This window comes from Equus caballus, unplaced genomic scaffold (genome assembly GCF_041296265.1).
Source record: "Equus caballus isolate H_3958 breed thoroughbred unplaced genomic scaffold, TB-T2T haplotype2-0000713, whole genome shotgun sequence".
NCBI lineage: Eukaryota > Metazoa > Chordata > Mammalia > Perissodactyla > Equidae > Equus > Equus caballus.
This window is the reverse complement of record NW_027221973.1, coordinates 306,716-322,163: the sequence shown is the minus strand read 5'-3', so window position 1 is coordinate 322,163 and position 15,448 is coordinate 306,716. Positions and strand designations below refer to the sequence as shown.

Below are 15,448 nucleotides of genomic sequence, written 5' to 3'. Positions count from 1 at the left end.
AATCTAACAGTTTCTGAGAATGAATGTTAAACTCTATCATTATGATTATGAAGTTGTCAGTTTTTCTTTGACATCCTGCAGTGTTGCCTTCCATAGCTTGAAGTATATTCAATCAGGCATTTACAAGATTAGAACTATTATATTTTTGTGATGAAATGAACCCTTTATTATTAAGTACCCTTAATCCTTAATAACTATCTTTGCCTTAAAATCCATTATGTCTATTATTGTGTAGTTTCACCAGTTTTCTTTTTGTTAATATTTGTTTGTTATATCTTTTTTCTTCATAAATATTGCAACTGTCTGCATCCATATGTTTATGTGTCTTCTCAAGAGCATATATGGTGTTTTTTCCCACCATTCTAACCAGCTGTCTCTTCAAGTCACAGCTTGTTTACATTTATGCACACTCACACTAGTTTTTTGTTCATAATTTCTTGTTTCATCTTTTTCTATTTTCTGAGCTCATGTTCATAGATATACGAATATGTAAGAAGCAATATACATATTCTGTATCCTTAGAAGCTTTTCTGCAAGAGTATTCGTAGTAGAGTCTCCCAAGCTTTATCTGAAAATTTACTTTATTTTTCTGTCACTCTTAAATCATGGTAACCTAGACATAGAAATCTAGACTGACGCTTTTTTGTCCCCGTACTTTCATAGTATTATTCCAGGGTCTTCTGAATGGTCTGCCACCAGGGGGGTTCTTTCCTTTTGAAGTGGTCTTTGCCATCTTTGGATGCTTTAAGCTCTGGTCCTTTTCTTTAGGATTCTGTAGTTTCACAGTGACATCCCTTGATGCAAATTTAATTTTATTTATCCTGCTAAGGAATAAATGTTCTTTCTAAATATGGAGAGTGTTGTTTTTCATCAGTTATGAAAAACTCCCAGACACTGTGTCTTCTAATATTGTCCCTCCTCAAGCTCTCCGGCTTCTGTCTTTCTGGCATTCCAGTGGCGTGCCTGTTGACCTCTGCCCTCTCTGTCTCTTACCTCATCTTTCTTAGTGTCATGTTCTGGGGAATTTTCTCAGATCCTTCCTCCAGTTCTCTAAGTTTCTTCACGAGGTCTAATCTGCTGATTAGCACATCTATGAAGGGTTTTTTTCTATGACTATATATATTTTTTTGATGTTATATTTGATTCTTTTTCAAATCTGAATATTTTTATAGTGTTTTATTTTTGCATATTTTAGATATCTCATTTAAATCATTGAATCATGCTTAATTTTTTGCTTCTAGGTGATAGTTTGACAGTCTAAAGTTTTTGCAACTCTGATTCTATTTGTTGTTGTCTGCTGTTATCATCTACTGGCAATTGATCACAGTAGACTGTTTCCTTATGTGTTCTGTGTAATTGTAACGTAAGTTCATTTTCAGCACAGTTTTATCTGTGGCAGCCCTGTATAGCCTGAGTTAAGAGCTTGTCGTTCCAGAGATGTTTTTGCATTTGCTTCTGTTAGATACTGCAGGACTGTCACCAGCCTGCAGGCTGGTCCCGTAAAAGGGCACCTAGAGTGGTTGCCCTGTGCCCTGTACTTTAGGTGGGGGCCCGTGGGGTGGCGGTACATTCCTCCTCTTTTCCAAACAAATTTATTTATTACAAATAAATTTAGAAATTTCTGTCTTCCTAGTATCCCAGGGGGCCCATGGAAGATAACGACAGTGAGGCCTCTTTTCATATGTAATGATCTTGGTTAACTCCACTGGTTGAGTTGCCCTTCTACTGGGTTAACTGTCCTAGGACATATTTTTGTGTTAACGCCTCTAATTGGACATTCCTAGATTATTCATCGTACGCTAAGAAACCTCAATCGGATATGATATTTGGCCTATGGACATAAATGCTCAAGATAGTTAAATATATATAGTATATAGATATGTGTGTATATATATTCACAAGACATACACACACACAAGCACATAATATATAGTGTTTCAACCTCAGTTTACACCAAAACAGACACGTTTTCTCGTGTCTCTCTGCCAGTGGGTGGATTTTTCTTTTCATACACCTTATCATCAGGTACACTATCCTTGTGCGTACATAAAAATCCAGTCTCCTACAAGACTATATGAACTGGCCCTTAAGTACTTCTCTGGCCTCATCTGCTACCACTGCATTTCTCTTACTTCCATGCATCAATCGACTTAGTCTTCTTTCTGTTTCTCAAATATGTCAAGATTGAGAAACCCTGCTGTTTTGCAGCAACAGAATATCGCTGTTCCCTCTCAAAGAATGTCCTTCCACTGTTGTCGCATAGATCTAGCCCCTTTTTGTCATTCAGACCTTACTTCTCGGCTGCCGGAGCCAAGATGGAGGAGTATGCATGGGAGCCATGCCCCTGGCAAATTGTGGATGACTGTGGGGGGGGGGCCTTTACGATAGGTACTATAGGTGGTGGTATCTTTCAAGCAATCAAAGGCTTTCGCAATTCTCCAGTGGGAGTAAACCACAGACTGCACACGAGTTTGACAGCTGCTAAAACCAGGGCTCCGCAGCTGGGAGGGAGCTTTGCAGTTTGGGGAGCTTTCCATGATTGACTCCAGTATGGTTCAGGTCAGAGGGAAGGAAGACCCCCTGGAACTCCATCACAAGTGGTGCCTTAACAGGAGCCATCCTGGCCAGGAGAAATGGACCAGTGGCCATGGTCGGGTCAGCCGCGATGGGTGGCATTCTCCTAGCTTTAACTGAAGGAGCTGGTATCTTGTTGACAAGATTTGCCTCTGCACAATTTCCCAGTGGTCCTCAGTTTGCTGAAAACCCCTCCCAGTTGCCTTCAGCCCAATTACCGTCCTCACCTTTTGGAGACTACCAACAATATCAATAGGACTTCTTTCCCAGGACTTCTTCAACAGAATGCAGTTCAAGAAAGGATTTCAGAAGATCGAGTTACAGTCTGTTTTTAAAACCATAGGTGGGACAGCTGTTGCCCAACAGGATATGAAGGGACATTTAGCACATTTTTCTATTTAAAGGAACATGGAAGGGGGGTGTTAAGAGATAATACATTTATTTATTCACACTTGGATTGCATTTGTAAGCAAAGTAAGTGTCTTATATCTTTAAAGGAAATATAATAAGTGCTTAGGAGATACAGGACCACAGGGCAGACAACAGGGAAAGATGCATGTCATTCCTTGAGGACCTCACTGCCTGAATTTGCATGTTCTGTTAGTCAGACAACAAAAACTCCTGGAACTTGCGCTTTCTTTTAAGATAAGTGGCAGAGTTCTACTTTTCATCCTTACACACTTTAAATAATGCTTTGAAATAATAATAATAATGCTTTAAATGAGTGCTTTGAAAACGGCACGTTTTGTAGTTAGACTCCCCCCTCACTCAAGGGAGATCGTGTATGAGAAGAACTGTGCCGAATCCACGTGGATCCTTCCGTAGTGCATACTTTCTGGATTGACAGCTAGGGCGGAACACGCACTCTTCACTTTGGAAGTAAAATACCCTGTGTCTTGGTTTTAAGGATGTCAGATACAAAACTCTCTGTACCTTTGAGGCCACTGTGTCGTCATTCTTCACCATCGGAGCCGTCAGCAGACACAACTTCCTTCCGGTAGACCCATGCCTACATGAGAAGAATTCACAGAGGGTGGGGGAGCACTGGAGGTTTGATGTTTACTGCGTGCTTGAATAAAATGTTTTAAAAAAAACACAATCGTACTCTGCAAGACCTGGCTACATAGGGCTCAGTGTAAAAGGAACGTGCAAGGCCTCTTATTAAAAGTTTCAGGAAGTGACAGCAGAGCATTAAACCATGTGTCAGCTCTTCTAAGTGTGGGGTTCTGTGCAGTCATACGTGTCACATCCTCATGAAGCTGGCTCTCCTTTCCCTGACTAGCTAGTCAAATGCCTGATTCCACTTAATTTTTCTCTGTCTTATCACTCTGGTATTTTTTTCTTCATGTCAACTACCACTACCTGAAATTATTTATTTGCTTCCTTATTTACTAGCTATCTTCAACTGCTAGAATATAAACTGTGCAGACAGAAACTTCTGTATTGTTCACTGCTCTAGCACCTAGAATGGTACCTGGCTCAAAAAATATTTTGTTTCAATGGGTAAATAATTTAGTCCATTGTTTCCAGTGTTACAAATAGCAACCTATTTTAAGGCCAAAGATATGTCAGAATAACTTAACACTATCCCTAGAGCCAGAAAATCTCAAACAACATATGTATTTAATAGATTTAAAAGTAAACCCAAAATCAGAGTTTTAAAAGATTAGCTTGGAAGTAAGAAAAATATTCTTCCCATTCAGATGCTTAAAGATGGATTCTGGGACCAAAAGAAAAAAAAAAGACCTTAAATGTTTATAGTTTTGTTCATTCTATTACAAAATGATATTTGGTGATGTTTATTAGAAAAAATATATTAGCGTAATCTAGGTTTCCAAGAATTTATGAAGACAGATTTTGCTTATTTTTTTGAATACCAATTTTATTTTATTCTCAGTGTTCAAGTAAAGCTCAAACTATCATATGGACTTAAGCAGGTTTTATTACCTTGAAAAAGTCAGTGATATTGATATTTATCATTAACATATTCTCTTGCCACTGGGTTTCACATACCCTTGATCCAAGGACAGGCCATCCACTATGGTCAGATAACTTAGTGCTAAGTCTCATAAAGAAATGCATTTGAATTCATTTCAGTGTGGTTTCCCTATACTTCTATTTTTTTACAACTTCATCAAAAAGTACTTTAAAGTATTTTTTATGAATGTGTAAATTGTCTGGCCTAAAATTACTTTAAATCATTTCTGATTTGTTGTTTGATTAATCTACATTTTTAACTAAGCTTTTGTTAACTGATAGCACTTGAGAAATAGATTAATAACAGCGGCAATGCTACTGATTAAAAATGTGGCAGTCCATTGCCCGCTCTATTTCTTATTGCATTTTCTTTTCAAATTTACGATGTAAAGCTTACATCAGTTTTAAAATGCTGCTCTAGCTGTTTAGAATTTTACAATGATGTAACAGGCCAAGTATAGGGGCTTTAATGAAGTACTTGCTATTATACCTATGACAGCTCTTATACCTGTGACAGTTAATATTGCCTCAGGCCTGTGAAATGCAAAGCCATCTTCTGATCATGATCTTGGAGTTTTATCTGTGTATCTGTGTAACCTAGTACTTACCATTTTTTTAAATTGTTTATTTTTTTTAATTGAACATCCATTGCTTTGATACAGTCATTGTTACCTCTTTGAATTAACAGGCTTTAACAATAAAGAATTTTCTTTCTGTTTGTTACTCAGCTCTTTATATTTCCTAAAGGTGTAGTTTTGTTGAAATAACCTATCAATGGGTCTTCTGGCTAGTTGTGTTCAATGAATAAATGATAGAATGTTCTAGTTGTAAGTGCCCTTAAAGATGATTGAGTCTAATGGCTGTGCACTTCTCCAGCCATTCTTCCACCACACCTTGTCCTGGCAGACATTACTAATTGATTACCGTCTCCTTTCCTAATGGGTTTCCAAGCAGCCTGAGAATCTTCCTCAACACAATATTGATTTTGTACAAACTAGTAAGTCCTAGATTCTTGTCCTGTCCTCTCATTATACAGATGAGGAAACCAAATCCCAGACATTTTAAATGATTTGCTAAAGCTTACAAGACCAATTAATTAATGGCTGAGCTGGGACAAGAAAATAAGTCAGCTGACTCCCAATTAAATCCTCTTGCTCCCAGCACTGGTACCTTTGGTGCATTTTTCTGCTCTAGTAATCTTTTTATTCAGCTGCCTTTTAAATAATCTTAAAATGGACTATTACCAATTTTGAGTCTTATCTTTGTGCCAGGGGAAATTAGGCTAGGCCACCAAGTTGGCCCTCTCAAGTAGATTGTCATCATCTCTGGGGGCGCTTCTCTGTTTGTTTCTGACTCTGCTACCCACGGCAGCCCCAGTTCTTCCAAGCCTGCCCCCCTTGGAAATAGCCCTGTGAAATCTTACTCAGCATACTTTGCATTCCAATTTATACCATTCCCAGAAGAGATTTTAGCCACGAATATTTCTTCTGTTTACAAATTTCATTCAAAGCATGTCAGTACCAACTACCTTTCTGCAAAAATGCCAAGGATTTGAAGATGGATGCCTGGGTAGGGAAGCTCAATGGCAGTTTTAGAGTTGCCCTGATTTTTGTCATGTCCTAAGAAGATTGGAATAGGTCCAACTAAATATTACAATAAATACTGTATATAAGTTTTCTCAGCAAGGATCTGTTTTTCATGGAACCACAGAAAAAGCTGGGCATCAATCTTCATTATGTATTTTGTATGTATCAGCTGTTCCACTGCAGATTGGGAACAAATTCATACTCTAAGGATTCTGACAGTTTACAAATTATGCTGTTATAAATTTGATTCTCTCTGGACCAATGAGCTGAAAGTTCTACCAAGTTTCATTCTGAGTCATGTGAACACATGATTCAACCAACCCGCCTCGGTGGTCAGACTTGAGTGCTGTGAAGATAGTATCTGTCTTGGTCTCTGAGCATGTTTTTGTATAATAGGCCTTACTTTAAAATCACTCAGTTGCTGCATTTCACTGAGATGCATTTTCCACCTTTTGAATTGCTATTAGTTGTACAGACCAATTTGTAGCCTTGATTTTTCCAATCTTTTTGACCCAGCTGCTAGTTAAACTTCAGATTTTTTTTGAGCTGTCATACTTGTTTCCTTTCTTTGGTTTACTTTGCCAGTGGCAGTGGAAGTGAAGCTTATTTTTACTGTAATTTTAGAGATGACTCTGGATCAGTCCCTATAAAAGTGTACCGTGGGGGTGCTAATGTTCAAAATTAAAGAACGTTAATTTTCTTGAATTTTGAAATTAAAGTTAATTGTGAAATTTAAAAACATCATTGCAATTCTCCAGGTGGTTGTGCCTTTCCTGAGGTGGGAATAGGGAGTAGGGATGGTGCAATTGCATATAATTTGAAGACAGGCACTACCTTTGTTTCATTACCCTGATTTATTTTGGGGACCATTTATAAAGTATTTTAAGCTTCATTTAGTGCTAAAGGAGTATGAGAGGTTTTTATGGTTATACAGAGGTGTTATGGGAAATGTACTGAGAGCTCAGGAAAGCCCAGAATGGAGCTGATGTATCTCGTGAGTCTCTCCTCTGCCTTCGCGCTAGCCTGGGGTGGGGGGTCCTGGGAGGTGTATGTATGTGCCTTGCAAGGAGGCTGAACACAGAAGGCTGGAGGGTCTACGCAGGAGAGAAGCACCAGCTTTACAGTTAGAAGTTAAAGGACTCTTCTTATATATGATAGGGATGTTATAAATTTTTGATGAATCAAAAGTTGCTTGGGAATATAGATTTTAATTTACTGTCAAGGTGTCACCTTTTGTTTTCAGTTTCTTCTTCAGGTTATGTAACAAATAACCCTAAACCTTTACAGCTTCAAACAATAAACACTTATTGTGCCATACAGTTTCTATGGATCAGGAACCCAGAAACAACTTAGCTGAGACGTTCTGGTTCAGTGTCACTCAGAGATTGCTGTCATTTGAAGGCTTGACTGCAGCTGGCCAGTCAATGCTGGTTGTCAGTCAGGCTGTATTTTCTCTTCCTGTGGAGCTCCCTATTAAGCTGCTTGAGTGTCCTCATGACATGGCAGCTGGTTTCCAGAGCGAGTGATGTGGGAGAGGCAGGCAGAAGTCATAATATCTTTTATTAACTAGCTTCAGAAGTCCTACTCCATCATTCCACAATAATAGTTACATAGGTTATTCAGTGGGAGCTACACAAGGGCATGAGTACCATGAGGTTGGATCATTGAGGGACATCCTGCAGGCTGCCTCCCACAGCCCTGAATAAAAATCATGTTTGAGGTAGATTTTAATGAAAACGATAGCTTTTATATTCATACGGATGGGATGTGTAGGTTGACTCATGACCGGTTTTCAGTGTTTGTGTATATCTGTGTTTACTGTAACTGGCCTATAACATGTATTCATTAACTTCTATTTTAAAGCACACTTGTATCTTGGACTATGATTAGATTATCTGATGGTATTTATCATTCTTACAGAATAAAAGCTACCAACATGAGACAACAAAAATTAGGGTTGCTGTTGTCTTCATCATCTTTGTGAAACCCACTGAAATATTTAGCTACTTTAGAAGAGATGGGTTATTGGATTAGCTCCTCGTTTTGTGTCGAATCACCATGTACAATATTTTTCACAATTGCTGTTGCTTATGAAAAGAGAAAACCATTTTCTGCTACAGAACCACAATATAAATGAGAAAATATTGAGCTGAAATGGGAAAATAACATTATAAATATAGCTCAGGAAATGCAAGTCAGAAATCCAAAATAAGTTCAGCATATGCTGAAAATGTTAGCATTTTCAATGTATTTAAAGATAATTATATTGCAAACATAATACAATTTTTACCATTGTTTCCCAGTTGAAAGGCTTAGGGATGCTTACTTTAAGTCACTAGAAGAGATGTGTGTTGTTGTTTTGTTAGCATCAGAACTTATACAAATGATAAAATGAATAGTTTTCACTATTCATTACTTACTATTATTTACCCTAGGCAGGTTACCAAATAGCACTTTTTAGGTTATTATCTTTTAAGTTTTTTTAAGTGAGCAAACAAAGCACTCTTCTGCACTGATGTTGAGAGTAAAACAAGACATCTTTCTAAATGGAAATTTGTAGACATGTGTCAAGAGGCTTAATAATGTCCACACATTATAGGTAACGAGCAACCCTACTTCTAGAATTGTGTTATAAGGAGATAATTGGAGAGGAAGTCGAAGATATATATGTTCATGGCAGCAGTAGTATTATTAAAAATATTGGAATAATAATCAGTAGGCAAATGACAAAATAAATGACACTGTGTTCTCATTACGTTAGCACACAGGCTAAACTGATATAACTGAAAGACCAACCTCAACAGAGAAGTTTATTTCAATAAATTTCAGTATTTCAGAGGTACTAACCCTGTGGCTGTGCACCAGAAGATGATCAGGGAGCTAGGTCTCCACTCTCTTTCTCTGTTAATTTGAAGACTATACTCTTTACGTAGTTTCAGCCAACTCACCATCACCAAGACCTTGTGCCAAACTATGGAAATGGGGAAAAAGGAAAAAGAAGGCAAGCAGCTTTCCTTTAAGAAAATGACCTAGAAGTGAAATACCTTATTTCTGCTCACATTCTAATGGCCAAAACTTAATCACAAGGTCACACTCAGGTAAAGTTAGGACATCAAGGGCTATACCCTGAATTGTGAGAGTTAATGAAATATGAAAGTGGCCATATATAACCTTTAAATATTATCTTAAGTGAAAGAAGCCACTTTTAAAAGGCCACATACAATATGATTCCATTTCTATAAAGTGTCCATAATAAGCAAATCCATAGACACAGAAAGTGGATTAGTGGTTGCCAGGGGCTAGGGGAAGGAAGGACTGGGAAGTGACTGCTAACGGGGATGGAGTTTCTTTTTGGAGAGATGAAAATGTTCTAAAATTAGATAGTGGTAGTGGTTGCACAACTCTGTGAATGTACTAAAAATCACTGAATTATATACTTTAAAATGATGAATTTTATGGCATGAGAATTATATTTCAGTAAAGCTGTTATTAAAGAAAAAAATGTTCCAGTGCAAAAAAGGACAACAAGGAAACTTTCCTTTCACAACCCTTGCATGGACAGAGGGGAAGTGCCCTACCCCAGGAATTTAAAACCAGAAGTCAGCCCTTACATGGGCTTCAGCCTGAATTCATGCCACCTGTGTCTGTAAAAATCTCCAGCTGAAGACTTTTTCTAAAGTGGTTCCAGTTCTACAGCAGCCCCCAGGTGTCTAAAATTCCAGGAAAACGAGCAGTTCACAGTCCAAATCACAAAAAATACAAAGGTACTAGGGCACCATGAACAAAAATCAAGTCAATAAAACACAAGATAGCAGTAATGGCCCTGCAGAGATTTCAGGTGTGGGGTTTGTTAGACAAATATAGAATAACCGTGGTTGATACATTTTAAAAATAAAAGAGGATTTTGAAAATACAAGCAAGGAGTAGCAGATTTTTTAAATAATTATCAAATTCTAGAAAAGAAATATATGATAAATTAAGTTTAAAATTTAGTTCTATAGATTTATCAGCAGATTTGACTTACAGTTAATGTACTGGAGGACAGATATGAGCATGTTATCCTGAACAAAGTCTAAAGAAACACAAAGACAAAGAATATGAGAGATCAGGATATAAGAGAGGTTAGGATAAGAAGTTTTATATACTTCAAATCAGAGCTCTATAAGGAGAAAATAGAGGGAATGGGGAAGAGGCAGTATTTGAAGATCTGATAATTGAAAATATTCTAGAATATTTGAATCCACAGCTTTAAGAAGCCCTAAGCGTCCCAAGCAGTATAAGTAAGATGATATCCACCCTAAACACATTGGTGTGAAATTGCGTAACAACAAAGAGAGGGAGAAAATCATAGAAGCAGTTTAAAAGGGTGGAAGAAGAAATCATCTTCAAGGCAAGAGCAATTAGACCTACAGCTTATTTCTCAACAGAATCCAGAAGAGAATTGAATTATATCCTCAATATGCTGAGAGAAAATACACATCAATTTATAATTCTATACCCAGTGAAAATATCTTTCAAGAATGAGAGTAAAATTCTGTCAGTTGCTCAAAACTTCTCTGAATCTCACAATGCAACAGAAAAGCTACTTTGTTCAAGTAGTTGCAACAGAGAGCATACTCAAAGGAAGTCTCTCTCTGAAAATGAAGAGAGGATTTTACAGAGGAAAAGAGACAAAAGTGGCCAAGCGCCAGCTGCAGGGTTGGTGGGTGTTGGTCAGACAGGTGTTGCAATCTTGCAGAACTGAGTTTTTTCCTTGCAGTTTGGCTGTTGCAGGCCATTACATCCTTTTCTAGGAGTTGTTGGCTCAAAGGAGGAATTTAGAGGGAGTGGGTTAGTTTCTCAGTACCAGAGAACAAGGGAGTAGGTGTAAGTTCAGAGCAGAAAGTGTTTACGGTTCTCCACAGTCCCTCCTCTTGAACAAAGCACACAAGAGTCCCATACCTGCCAACCTGAATGGGCCCATTGAGATAAAAGGAAAGTTATTAGAATGGGGGTCGATTTTAGGGTTAAAGTTTCTCTTTGCTTCTGTTCTGAGATAATGTTCTGAGATCATTTGTTTTGAAAGTATGTTGCTGCTTAGCTGAATGACCCTAAGAAATTACAGTAGTCCCCCCCTCATCCATGGTTTCAGTTACCTGTGATCAACTGTGGTCCAAAATGGTTTCAGTTTCCATGGTTTCAGTTACCTGCAATCAGCTGTGATCCAAAAATATTAAATGGAAAATTCTAGAAATAAACAATTCATAAGTTTTAAAGCGTGTGCTGTTCTGAGTAACGTGATAAAATCTCACACCACCCTGCTCCATCCTGTCCAGGACATGAATCATCCCTTTGTCTAGCCTATCCATTCTGTGTACACTGCCTGCCTGATAGCCACTTAGTAGTTGTCTTGGTTATCAGAACGACTGTCGTGGTATCACAGTGTTTGTGTTCAAGTAACCCTTATTTTACTTCATAATGGTCCCAAAACGCAAGAGTGGTGATGCCGGCAATTCGGATATGCCAAAGAGAAGCCATAAAGTGCTTCCTCTAAGTGAAAAGGTGAAAGTTCTCAACTTAATAAGGAAAGAAAAAGAATCATATGCTGAGGTTGCTAAGATCTACAGTAACTTCTATTACCAGTATATTGTTATAATTGTTCTATTTTATTATTAGTTATTGTTGTTAACCTCTTTCTGTGCCTAATTTATAAATTAAACTTTATCATAGGTATGCATTTACAGGAAGAAACAGTATATACAGGGTTCGGTACTATCCACGGTTTCAGGCATCCACTGGGGGTCTTGGAAGGGATCACCTGTGGCTAAGGGGGGATACATTTAATGAGAGGGATTCCTACCAAGAGGCAGAGCAGGTGAATGAACAACCTTTGGAGGATTGTTCAGAGCCAAGACTGGGTTTCTGTCAGGAATATCCAGAAGCAGCAGCCCCAGCCCCCTCCACCCATGGCAGAGTCCATCCCAGAAGTCAGGACCAGCTAGTCCACGCAGAAGATAGTTTGGTTGGCTTCACATCAGAAAGGTTCTGAGGGGATGTACATGCAGCAGTCATCTCTAAGGACTGTACACGAACCCCCAGTGGGATGCTAAGACGGAGGCAAAGTTGTCTTGGCTATTTAGGTCCTTACAATTCCCTATGAATTTTAGAATTAGCTTGTCAATTACAAAAAGTCTACTGGGATTTTAATTGGGTTTGTGTTGACTCTACAGATCAATTTGGGAAAAATTGATATCTTTAGCAATAAACCCATAAACACGGTATATCTCTGCATTAGTTAGTCTAATATTTCTCTGCACTGTTTTGTAGTTTTTAGTGTACAGATCTTGCACATCTTCTGTCAAATTTATTCCTAAATATTTTATATTTTTGTTGCTATTTGTTAATGGAATTTTTCTTAATTTCCGGTGGTTTGTTTTAGTATGTAGAAATGCAATATATTTTCATATACTGATCTCAAAAAAGGCAACCTTGCTAAATTCACTTATTTTAGTAACTTTTTTTGTTGTTGATTCCTTTGGATTTTTTACATACATAACCATGTTATTTGCCAACTGCAAAACTTTTAATAGACAATATAGTTGTATATCTTTATGACCCAAGGAAAGTGAAGGGTTTTTTTAAACCAGTTAAAGAAAATGCAGACCATAAAGGAAATTATAAATATATTTGACAAGTTAAATTTCATAATTTTGATTCATGAAAAGATAAAGAAGTTAAAAAAGAAGCCCCACACTGATAGAAGATATTTAGAGTAAATCTACCTGGCAAAGGCTTAGTATCTCAATTGCGCTGCCCAGTGGGATAGCCACAAGCCACTGTGGCTTTGAGCACTTGAAATGTGGCTTGTCTCAATTGAGATGTACTGTAAATGTAAAATACACACCATATTTCAAAGACTTAGTACCAAAAAAAAAGAACGTACAATATCTTCTTAAGAATTTTTATATTGAAAACATGTTGAAATCAAAATATTTTCAGTTAAATTGAAATACATGACTAAAATTGATTTCATTTGTTTCCTTTCACTTTTTTAATGTGGCTGCTAGAAAATTTTTAATTATATATGTCTCACATAAAAGCAGATACTCAAATGGCTGATAAATATATGAAAAAGGGGCTCAAACTCTTAATCAAGAAAGTGCCAATTTAAACTATAATAGAGTACCATCTTTATCTACCAGATTAGCAGATATTAAAAAAAAAAAAAACTGGCTAGGCTGCAGTGCACAGTCCTCTCCCGCCCACTGGTGTTGAGAATCTAAATTGGTACCGCTACTTAGGACACAGTTTGTGTTGTCTGTAAAGCTGACTGCACATACCTACCATCCAACACTTCCACTTCCCTATATTTAATAGAGGAACTCTTCTATACATGCACCAGGAGACATGTTAAAAATTTGTTCATAGCAGCATTATATGTAATTTTTAGAAACTGGAAACGAATGGCTAAACTGGTATATTCATACAAATATATACAAAGTATATACCTTTTTCAGCTGAAAATGAACTACAGCTAAGGCATCACTGTGAATGAATCCCAAAAGCACATTAAAGAATGAAGCAAGTCAGAAAAGAAAGCGTACAATATTCCATTATATTAAATTCAAAATCAGGCACAATCAAGCTACTGATTTTTTAGGAGTACGTGTATAAATAGTATCATAATAGAGAAAGACAAGGGCATAATTAACACAAAATTAACGATGGTGATTATCTGTGGGGCCAAGGGAGGGGATACAATCAGGAAGTGGCCCACAGACAGCTTCTAAAGTCTGATAATGATGTCATTCTTAACCTGGTTGGTGAGTAAATCGGTGATTATCTTATTGTTCTTTAAAGTGTACATAAATATTTTCTAAAACTCTTTGTATGATAAATTTTAACAAATTAACACAGGCTGTAAGACAACTATAATATGAACCTAATTTTATTTGCACACACACACAAAAACTAGATTGTTAAATATGTATGGGAAAATAACTCTAAGTACACCAAAATCTTTATTTCATGATGATGGGATCCATGTGGATAAGTGGTTGGAGTTTGGAAATTGAGGGTGCAGGGCAGCTTTGAGCGTTGAGCTACTTTCTAATAGAGTCAGCATTCTGTTAATTGTGCTTATCAAAGATATAAGCAGGATTATATCACTAGAGACCTAAACAGGCAAGTTCGAGTATTTTTAGGGAAGTTTTAGATGGTTCCTAATTCTTTTGCACATGTAGAGAGTCATGATTAGTCATTTCAATGTGCATAAATCTCCTAGAAGTGGAATACTTTTTGTATATATACAGCAGCAAGTATGTTTAATAGAGTATTATTTGGGGTCAGCCCCGTGGCCAAGTGGTTAAGTTCGCGTGCTCCACTTCCCGCGGCCCAGGGTTTCACTGGTTCAGATTCTGGGCGCGGACATGGCACCACCCGTCAGGCCACGTTGAGGCGGCATCCCACATGCCACACCTAGAAGGACCTACAAGTAGAAATACACAACTATGTGCTGGGGGGATTTGGGGAGAAAAAAGCAGGAAAATAAAATGAAGATCGGCAACACTTGTTAGCTCAGGTGCCAATCTTTACCAAAAAAAAACAGAGTATTATTACTGTGTAATTGCTCTTAGGATACATTCTCATACTTGGGTCACATTTCTATGATGGAATTAACGGCATCACATGTATTATCTTAGTACCAGTAAAACTTGAACTGTGCATTTAGTAAATGATAATACCCCTCCTCCCTGGAAGGGTTCATGTCTAACAAATAGCAGTTTATCATCAATAAACGTGGTGTATTTGCCCTTTGGATTTTTAGATTATGAGGAATCATAAGCTGAGGCTCCTGAGTGTTTCCATTAACTTTGCATCATCATTTATTTATTTATTCACAGGCCACCTTCTCTTGTCTCTTGCTATTTATTCATTTTCATCCTAAAATGTATCATGTTTTGGGTTTTTTTTAAAAGATTTTATTTTTCCTTTTTCTCCTCAAAGCCTCCTAGTACATAGTTGTATATTTTTAGTTGTGGGTCCTTCTAGTTGTGGCATGTGGGATGCCCCCTCAGCATGGCTTGATGAGTGGTGCCATGTCCGCGCCCAGGATCCAAACCAGTGAAACCCTGGGCTGCTGAAGCAGAGCACATGACCTTAACCACTCGGCCATGGGGCCAGCCCCTATCATAATGTTTTAAAAGACAGTGTTTACATTACTGAATAGAAATAAGAATAAGTTTACTCATGATTGCATAAAGAGAAAACTTGTTTCAATAAGGACTAAAGAGAAAGCCAAGGAAGTATACCAAAATGTTACAAAAAGATTG

The 15,448-nt window shown here is 37.5% G+C and overlaps 1 pseudogene; it reads left to right on the top strand.

The window, feature by feature from the left end:
• The first annotated feature begins 1,677 nt into the window (after nucleotides 1-1,677).
• On the top strand, nucleotides 1,678-12,902 carry LOC138922305 (mitochondrial import inner membrane translocase subunit Tim17-A pseudogene; annotated as a pseudogene).
• Nucleotides 12,903-15,448: the final 2,546 nt, after the last annotated feature.